Genomic DNA, 10,374 nt, shown 5'->3' with positions numbered 1-10,374 from the left:
GAACCAAGGTGGATAATTTTACTCACGTCAACCCCAAACAGATTCCACAACCTATCAACCCACTTTCAAGGACTCTATTAAATCAGACTCCTCAATACCCAGAGCCTGGACTGACACCTTACCGCCCTGTTTATTATTTATTGTAATGCCTGCACTGTTTTGTGCACTTTATGCAGTCCTGGGTAGGTCTGTAGTCCAGTGTACTTGTTCTTTTTTTCTCTGTGTTGTTTTTTACGTAGTTCAGTCTAGTTTTTGTAATGTGTCATGTAACACCATGGTCCTGAAAAATGTTTTCGTTTTTACTATGTACTGTACCAGCGGTTATGGTCGAAATGAGAATAAAAGTGACTTGACTACAACTCATATTCTCAACATTATTTATTTATTTATTATCTGTTTCTCTTTATGTATTTTCACATTTATTGACTTTTGCACACTGGCTGTTTTGGAAGTGTAGTTTTGTGTGTAGTTTTTCATTGATTCTATTGCGTTTCTGTGTATCTCTGTGAATGCCCACAACAAAATGAATCTCAGGGTAGTATCTGGTGAGATGTACGTATCTGATAATAAATTTATTTTGATCTTTGAATTTGGTGTATAGTCTTACAAGACATTATTAGTACAGTAGCATTTCACAATCACAAGAGATTCTGCAGATGCTGGTAATCTTGAGGAAAACACATACAAAATACTAGAGGAACTCAGCAGGTCAGGCAGCATCTATGGAGAAGAACTAACCAGTTGTCGATTTAAGCCAAGACCCTTCATTGGGACTGGAAAGGAAGGTGGCAGAAGCTAGAAGAACCCCCACCTCCTTAGCAACACACACACAAAATGCTGGAGGAACTCAGAAGGGCCAGGCAGCACCTATGGAAAAAGGTACAGTCGATGTTTCTTTATTCTGGTTTCTTCCTCCTTCCTCTCCAGTCCTGATAAAAGATCTCAGCCCAAATCAATGACTGTTTACTCTTCTCCATAGATGCTGCCTGACTTGCTGAGTTCCTCCAACATTTTATGTGTGTTACTATAGTAGCATATTTGTGACACTACCATATCTTACAGACAATGTACCCTGCATCACAACCCCCAGTTACATCTTGCCCTACAAGTAGACAGACCCACCAAAGAGGGTGATTCCAAGTTACTCCTCTTTGGTGGGTCTGTCTACTCGTAGGGTAAGGTGGGTGGGAGGGAGTGACCACCAGTGTCCTCAGTAGTGACTCCCAACCCCTGTGGACTAACGTCATGAGATCAAACATGGGTAATGAAGCCCCCAGTGGATGACCACGTTCTGTTCCACCCAGGCGGTTACCTGGACATTCCTCTGATTTTATGAATAAAATTTATTTCCAAAAGGAACACCATAAGCCATTGGCATTAAATGTTGCACAAAGCAGCCATACAATACCTAGAGTAGTAGTGACATTATACTCAAGTCGAGAATGATGATCTTCTAAATCAGGGGTTCCCAACTTTATCATGCCATGGACCCCTTCCATTAACTGAGGGGTCTGTTGATCCCTGGTTGCGAACCCATTTAAGGGGTTATTCCCTTAATAAGGTAAGCTGCATAGGCAGCTACTATACTGTCCTTGACCAATCAGGGTCAGGGTCCAGCTGGATGGAATGCAAGACAACTGGAGTCATTCAATGCTGCAACCTTCCATCACCTTGACTACCACTGTGATGTGTCATCATCTTCCGCCAGTGCTGATTGGACGATCTCTGTCTGGGTCCTCTCCCTTGACCTTACCATCATGGATGGCTCTACCAGGAACTAAGCTCCAGGCAGCATTGCTCTCAGGATCTCTGGAACTCACAAGCCTTTCCTCTACGTCAACGTGACAATACTCGGAGAGGCGATACCTGTATTCCATGGACAAACAAATTGTTAAAACAGTAAAATACAAAGTATTGGAAACTGGTGGGCAGAAAGAGAAACAGTTAATGCCTTGATTCAGATTTGATACTAACACAGGAGCAAAGTTAGAGTGGCCATGGCTAAGTGTGAAATTGAATTCAATAAATCTCTCCATTGATGGGTTGGCATGAAATCTTGAAAAACCTCAAGTGAGTCAGTAAAGTTCTCCAGGAAAGATAATCCACTCCCTCTTTAACCCAACGTGACTCCTGCCTCACACTGAGAAACTCCCTCAATGCTCACTGTAAATACTGAAATAGTCAGTGATGAAATGAAATGGCAAGAAATGTTTTCTTTTAAATGGACCAAATGAAAAGGAAGCAGCAACAACATTAGTGATAAATGACAAGGATTATTTTAAGTATGAACAGCTATAATTCTAAATGTTTATCTTTAGGATTATAAAGTGTTATAGTTTTTTTAGGCCCTCGTTAGTCACGAGAGACCATGGATTTGCACATTGGAAAGTTTCCAGGGCACAGGCCTAGGCAGGGTTGGATGGGAGACCGGTAGTTGCCCAAGAATAGTGGAAGGGGAGATCTGATAGAGGTTTATAAGGTTGTGAATCAGAATCAGAATTAAGTAAACAGAACTAGCACTGATTTTGCTGAAGGGAGTTGGACCAAAACGTTGACTATTTGCTCTTTTCTATGGATGCTGCCCAGACTGCTGAGATCCTCCAGCATTCCATGTGTGTTACTCACATTTTTCCAATATTTCCTGGTAGCTGATGCCCTCTAGTCCAGGCAGCATTCTGCTAAAATTTTTCTACACCCTCTCCGAAGCCTTCACATCTTTCTTATAATAGAGTGACCAGCATTGACTGCAATGCTGCAGATGGAGTCTAACCAGAGTGCAACAAAGCTGCAATGCCACTCCTTGACTCTCAAACTCAGTGCCTCAACTAATAAAGGCAGACAAGTCTGAAATGTCCCTTCTGTTCACCAGGGGCTCACTAATAAAGACTTGTTTGCCTTCATTAGTTGAGTTACTGAGTTTGAGAGTCAAGGAGTGGAGGGCATCAGCTATCAGGAATTATTGGAAAAATGTGAGTAACACACATGCAAATAGTCAACGTTTTGGGCCAACACTATTCTAGAGGAAACAATACGCATCTTTCCAATCACAGACAAGAGAAAATCTGCAGATGCTAGAAGTCCGAGAAACACACACAAAATGCTGGAGGAACTCAGCATCTGGGCAGCATGCAAGAAAATGAGGAAACAGCCAATGTTTCGGGCCAAGACCCTTCTTCAGGACTGGAATAAACAGATAAAGTCAGAGTAAGAAGGTGGGGGGAGGGAAGGAAGAAGAAATACAAGGTCATAGGTGATAGGTGAAACAGTGAGAGCGGGAAGGGTGAAGTAAAGAGCTGAGAAGTTGTTTGGTGAAAGTTAAAGGGATGAAGAAGGGGGTATCTGATAGGAGAGGACAGAAAGCCATGGTGGAAAGGGAAGGGGGATGAACACCAAGGGGAGTTGATAGGCAAGTAAGGAGGTAAGGTGAGAGAGGGAAATGGGAATAGGGAATGGTGAAGGAGAGGTGGGAGGTGGGGGCATTACCAGAAGTTTGAGAAATTGATGTTAATCTGCTCTCAGGATGAGGCTTTTCATTCCAAAAAAGGAGATGTCCTCCTTCTTCAAAGAAAGGGGCTTCCCTTCCTCCACCATCAACACTGCTCTCAACTGCATCTCTTCCATTTCGCAAGCCTCTGCCCTCACCCCATCCTCCCACCACCCCACCATGGTTAGAATTCCTCTTGTCCTCACCTCCACACCCAGCACGCAGTTCTCCGTAACTTGCTGTGCTGTACTGTTCTATGTTCTATGAGAGAGTGGCGACTGGATAAAATGTACATTTTTGTACTTGAGATAATGTTTAAAAATCCTGGCTACCAAAGGTTTAACACAGGATTACAAGACTCATCTCTTGGACTTAGTACTCTTTCGAGTCAGATCCCAGGACCCATTTCTACAAATACCAGTTCTGTTTATTGTCATTCAACCATATGCATGTAATGCAGCCAAACGAAACAACGTTTCTCCAGATCAAGGTGTACAGCACCGTACCTATAACTCACACACCCACCACACATAAAATACTATTACCACAAATAATAAGGTGCATTAACGACACAAGTTAAAAAGTAAACACTCTAACGCTACAGATGCTGCGTACATGATGAGGCCTGGGTGGTGACAGGGAGTTCAGTAGTTTCCTGGCCGGGGGGAAGAAGCTGTTTCCCACTCTAACAGTCCTTGTCCTAATGCTACGGTACCTCCTGTCTTATGGTTAGGGGTCAAAGAGATGGTTGGATGGACGAGAGGGATCATTGATAATGCTAAAGGCCCTGCATACACAGCGCCCCAGATAAATATCTCTGACGGATGGAAGAGAGATCCTAATGATCCTCTCAGCAGTTCTCACAATCCTTTGCAGGGACTTGTAATGCCTTGCGATTCCTGTACGAGACAGTGACGCCAGACGGGGTTTTTGAGTTACACCATTTTCCGTTTGGTACATATCAGGTTGGTCTACAAGTGAGACTCAGGTAATGAAGGAGTTAAGTATTTTACACAACACATTCTGCGTTTGCCGTTGCCAAACTGGCACGTAACATAGGCTAATTCAGTTTGAGAAGTGAAAATATTTAAGTCAGGTGCTTGCATTCAAAGTATTTATTTATTTTACTTTTATTTAGTGATGCAGCGCAGATCAGGTCCTTCCGGCCCAATGAGCGACACTGCACAGCAACACACCGATTTAACCCTAGCCTAATCACAGGACAATTTACAATGGCCAACTAAACTACTAACCGGTACGTCTTTGGACTGTAGGAGGGAGCCAGAGCACCCGGCGGAAACCCACACAGTGGGGAGAATGAACAAACTTCTTAGAGATGGTGCCGGAATTGAACTCTGAACTCTGGAACACCCCGAGCATCACACTAACCATTCTTCCACTGTTCTGTCAATTCTGTGATAAAGTTCTGAAAGGCGGAGGATAGACCTGGTTATTTTTCTGCCTTGTTTTAAAACCGCCTAACTTTTTTTTTCTTTTCCACACAACCCAACAATTAGATAAGATGATCAAAGAAGTGAAAAGACTAAGCTGTCTCAGTGTGTGCGTTCTTTAGCAGCCCACATCTAAAATCAAAATGAAGTCATTTGAGTGCACCTTGCACCAGCCGTAATCACAAATTAAAAGCAGCTAAGGCCTTAATGCATGCATTCCAAGCAGCAAATTCAGCACTCATAACACTCCTCTTTGAACATGCTACTAGCAGTAATGTTAAATTAAAGGGCATAGAATTAAGTATAATCCTACACAAGACAGCCAACTTCTATAGTATCAGACAGTGGCATCCTAAATGGAGAGCTCGGGATTTGAAATACACTCAATGGCCACTTTATTAGGTCGTTCCCGTACTTACTAAAGTGGCCACAGAGTGTATGTCCGTGGTCTGCTGTAGCCCATCCACTTCAAGGTCTGATGTGCTGTTCATTCAGAGATGCTCTTCTACACATCACTACACAATAACATGTGGATATTTGAGTTACTGTCATCTTCCTGTCAGCTTGAACCAGTCTGTCCGTTCTCCTCTGAACTCTCATTTTCACCCCCACAGAACTGATGCTCAATGGATTTTTTTTCTTCGTTTCGCTCACCATTCTTTGTAAACCCTAGAGATTGTTGATTGTCATTCAACCGTACACATGTACACAGCTAAACAAAACAATGTTCCTCAGGAACCAAGATGCAAAACACACTACACATACAGCACATCAAGTAATATTAACACAGTAATACTAAGGGATAATAAAATAACTCTGTAGATGTACAATTTGACTTACATAGTTAAATGAACAACAGTATAATGCTTCTGGCACTAGCATTACTAATGGGTACTGGGTGGTATCAGGGTGTTCAGAAGCCTCACAGGCTGGGGGAAGAAGCTGTTACTCACCCTAACGGCGCTTGTTCCAGTACTGTGGTGTCTTCTGCCTCACGGTAGGAGGACAAAGAGATCTTGAGATGGATGGGAGGGGTCCTTGAAATACCGAGGTCTCTGCAAAAGTAGTGCTTCTGGGGTGGGTCCTAGATTGGGGGGGTGGGGGGGGTGAAGAAAGAGACCGGGATGATTCTCTCAGCAGTCCTCACCACCCATCTACTGACCTTTCTCAAGTTCAAGTTCATTGTCAGCTGACCGTACACTTATACAACCAAACAACGTTCCTCCAGACAACAGTGTACTGCACATAAAACCAAAATATTAGCATAAATAAATTAATAAAATATTATTAAAATGCATATAGTCTGCAGCACAGGTAAACAGTAAGACAACAAACAACTCACTGTCCTTGTGATGAGTCCTTGGTGGCGGCCATTACTCTCATTATTCTTTAGCTCTGATGAGGGTTCATCCACCTTGGTGTTGACTAATTCTCTCTCTCTCTCTCTCTCTCTCTCTCTCTCTCTCTCTCTCTCTCTCTCTCTCTCTCTCTCTCTCGACGTCTAGTTAAAGCAATTTCGGTTTTTGCAAGAATGCACGATACAAAAAGAAATGTTGGGAATTCTCGACTGGTTAGGCAGCATCTGCAAAACGAACAAAGAGATGTTTCTGATACAGATCTGTATCTCTCTCCATTGATGCTCCCACTGAGCTTTGCCAGTGATTTCCCTCTTGATTTCAGAGTTCCACTGAATGCATTCCTTCTTTATCGCTCAGTTGCAATGAAGACAAGGCTAAAGAATTTAGGTAATGCAAGTTCCAAATAAATGAGTGATTACTGCAACTAAAGACAGCTTGAAGTACACTCACTGGCCACTTTATTAGGTATAGGAGGTGTATACGCATGCTTGAAAATCCCAGGAGATCAGCAGTTTCTGAGATACTCAAACCACCCCGTCTGGCACCAACCATCATTCCATGGTCAAAGTCACTTGGATCATATTTCTTCCCCACTCTAACATCTTGACCACGTCTGCATGTTTTTTATGCATTGAGTTGCTGCCACATGATTGGCCGATTAGATATCTGCATTGGTGTACAGGTGTACCTAATAAAGTGCCCGCTGAATATATAACAAATCTCATTAGAAACTGACAAGGCTACATATAATTTCATTTGCATTTTTGAAATTCCCATAATAAGAGACATAATAATTTATTTCATTTGCAGAGTTCACGCAGAAGTTCGGAACATGAAGAATTAGTTGGCATCACTCCTGGCCAATTTGGAAACTTGGAGATCAATAATATATTACATACATAATAAAGATTATTAAATAAATTAATATAAAATATATAGTTATGGAATTAAAATATGCCAAAGGAAATGAGATATTTCTATTCAAAGTTATGAAGCAACATATCCCAGAACTTGGATAATATTCAGGAGGCACTGAATTCATACCACAAGCTGCAGGCAATGGGCTTCACCAAGAAGATTCTAAACATAACTGCTTCACAATTAGTGTTTCAGAATCTATACCGGGCCCAACGTATTGATGCAATCACGAAGAATGGGCGCTGGCGGCTCTGCTTCTCATCGCCAATTTGGAGCCATTATGAGCCCCAGAGGGTACTCATCCATACTTACTACGAATGATTTGGGGGCAGCAGTCAGCATAACACTTTACAGCGGGGATGTAAAATTGGGGTTTGATTTCTGCCGCTGTCCCCCACATCCCAAAGGTGTACGCTGGAGTTCGGGTTGGCGAGTGGTGAGCATGCTATATTGACTGCAGAAACATGGCAACCCTTGCAGGCTGCCTCCGTACAATCCTCGGCCTGTGTTGGTCACTGATGCAAAACGACACATTTCACTGTGTGTTTTGATATAAATCTGACAAATAAAGCTAATCTTATCTTAATTAAACCCACATCCACCAGCTAATCTGGCAGCTTGTCCAACACTCGCACCAGCCTCTGAGTGAAGAACTTACCCCTCAGGTTCCCCTTGAATATTTCAATTTCACACCTTTGTTCTTGTAACATGCCATAAAACGATTGTAATCGCCAAGTTCTGTGGCTCATTCTTGACTTCCAAAAAGCCTCTGGATCAATATCACCACATCATCATCTTGAACACATGGTTCCTTGCTTGCTTCTTCATCCCTGGCCCAAGTCCTACCCAACAGCCCTGCAGGAGTACCCTCACCACAATGCTGACAATGGTTCATGAAGGGCACTCACCACCACCTCAGTGGTGACGGGGGTTGGCAGTAAAAATTGATAAGTCAGTCCTATCCACATCATGCATGTAAATGGAATAAAAAGGAGATCTTGTATCTCTTCAGATCCACAAATGATATTCCATGGTTATTGTTCAGGTCTCAGTTATGCGAGATCATCATTTTCCCAGAATATTGGTTCAAAGTTATTACTCTGATTTTTTATTTCAATGCAATGTTAATTAGTGGAATAAACACACAGCAGCCTCTTTATTGGTTACCTCCTGTACCTAACAAAATGGCCCCTGAGTGTACATTTGTAGCTTTCTGCTGCTGTGACCCATCATTTTCGATGTGTTGTGCATTCAGAGATGCTCTTCCGCGCACCGCTGTTGTAACGTGTGGTTATCTGAGTTACTGTCACCTTCCTGTCAGCCTGAACCACTCTGGCCATTCTCCTCTGACCTCTCTCACTAGCAAGGTGCTTTCACCCATAGAACCACTGCTCACTGATTTGATTTTGACACCATTTTCCGTAAACTCTTGAGTCAGTTGTGTGTGAAAATCCCAGGAGATCAGCAGTTTCTGAGATACTCAGACCACCTCATGTGACACCAACAAGTCACTTGGATCACATTTCTTCCCCATTCTGATGTTTGGTCCGAACAACAACTGAACCTCTTGACCGTGTCTGCATGCTTTTATGCTGCCACGTGATTGGCTGATCAGACATTTGCATTAACAAGCAGGTGTACAGGCGTACCTAATAAAGTGCTCACTGAGTGTACAATTTATATTCCAATCATTACATAATTTGGAACTTGTTGTTTTCAGAATGCCAGGGTGTGTTCTATTTGCAAACACTAATTCAAAATACTCCAGCACAAAATATGTCGGAGGCTGCAAACAATGGGACTGAGATCCTCAGGAACATTGGTGAACACTTACTGATACATTTTTTAATTTAAATATGATCCATATTTTGAAAAATATCTAGCATTAGTATGACTCCATTTTGTTCCAGTTATGCTGCGTTGTTACTATTCAGCAAAAGATAAAATATTTTTTATTTTGGTCATTCAGAGACACAGGACGGTAATGGGCCCTTCTGATCTAACGAGCCCGCACCGCCCAGTTACCCAACTAACCCAGATATCTTTGTAATGTGAGAGGTACGTTCCGCTGGCTGTAAGGAGTTTGTATGTTCTCCCCGTGACCGCGTGGGTTTCCTCCGGGTGCTCCAGTTTCCTCCCACAGTCTAAAGATGTACCAGTTGGTAGGTTAATTGTTCAGTGTAAATTGTCCCATGATTAGACTAGGGTCAAATTGGGGATTGCTGGGCAGTCGGCTCACAGGGCCAGTAGGGCCCATTCTACACTGCATCTCAATGGATACATATATACATAGGTAGGTAGGTATATAAATAGATAGATGGATAGATAGATAGATAGATAGATAATAGATGAATAAATAAAGCCCACAAGTGTCTCTATGCTTCCAGGAACAATATAGCATGCCCGCAACTTACTAACCCTAACCTGTACGTCTATGGGATGTGGGAGGAAACTGGAGCAGCCGGGGGAAGCCCACACAGTCTTGGGGAGAGCGTACAAACTCCTTACAGACAGTGGCAGCAATTGAAGCCCCATCTTCCAGTCAGTGGTGCTGTAAACCATGATGCTAACTGATCCACTAGTGTGCCGCTCAAATGGCAGATTTTAAGGTAAGAAGGAGGAGGTTTAAAGGTGACAAGAGAGGCAAATATTTGAGATAGAGAGAACCAGGAATAGAAGTCTGGTGGGGTTTTAAGAGGTTTTTAGATAAACATGTGAATATGAAAGGATTGGAGGGATATGGATGATATTCAGGAGGGCATTTAGTGAAAACTGGCATTAAGTTTGGCACAACACCTTGGGCTGACTGGTCTGTCCTGTGCTGTACTGACATATGATGTGATACGTTAACTGAATACAGTCCTAAAAGCTGAGAAATAATACAGGTTCAGTTCAATGTTGTTCTGCAAGAGGACCACAAACTTGTCGTGGTTTGGAGGCTTGTGTGCCTCGATGACCCAGAGAACTATGTTGGCTTGAATCAGGGCTTTATGCTTTGGCTCTCGGTAGGGTCACCCATGCAAACAGGTCAAAGGGTAGAGTCCAGACTAAGAGTGGTCCATCGGTCCTCCAGGTTCGAGGGTTCAGATCAAGGCTAACGACCCTGACTGTTACAGAAACAGCAATGAAGAATCCTTCAGCACCTGCGTTGATGGTATTCCAT

This window comes from Hemitrygon akajei, chromosome 29, assembly GCF_048418815.1.
Source record: "Hemitrygon akajei chromosome 29, sHemAka1.3, whole genome shotgun sequence".
Classification (NCBI taxonomy): Eukaryota; Metazoa; Chordata; class Chondrichthyes; order Myliobatiformes; family Dasyatidae; genus Hemitrygon; species Hemitrygon akajei.
Note: the sequence above shows the minus strand (reverse complement) of the source record.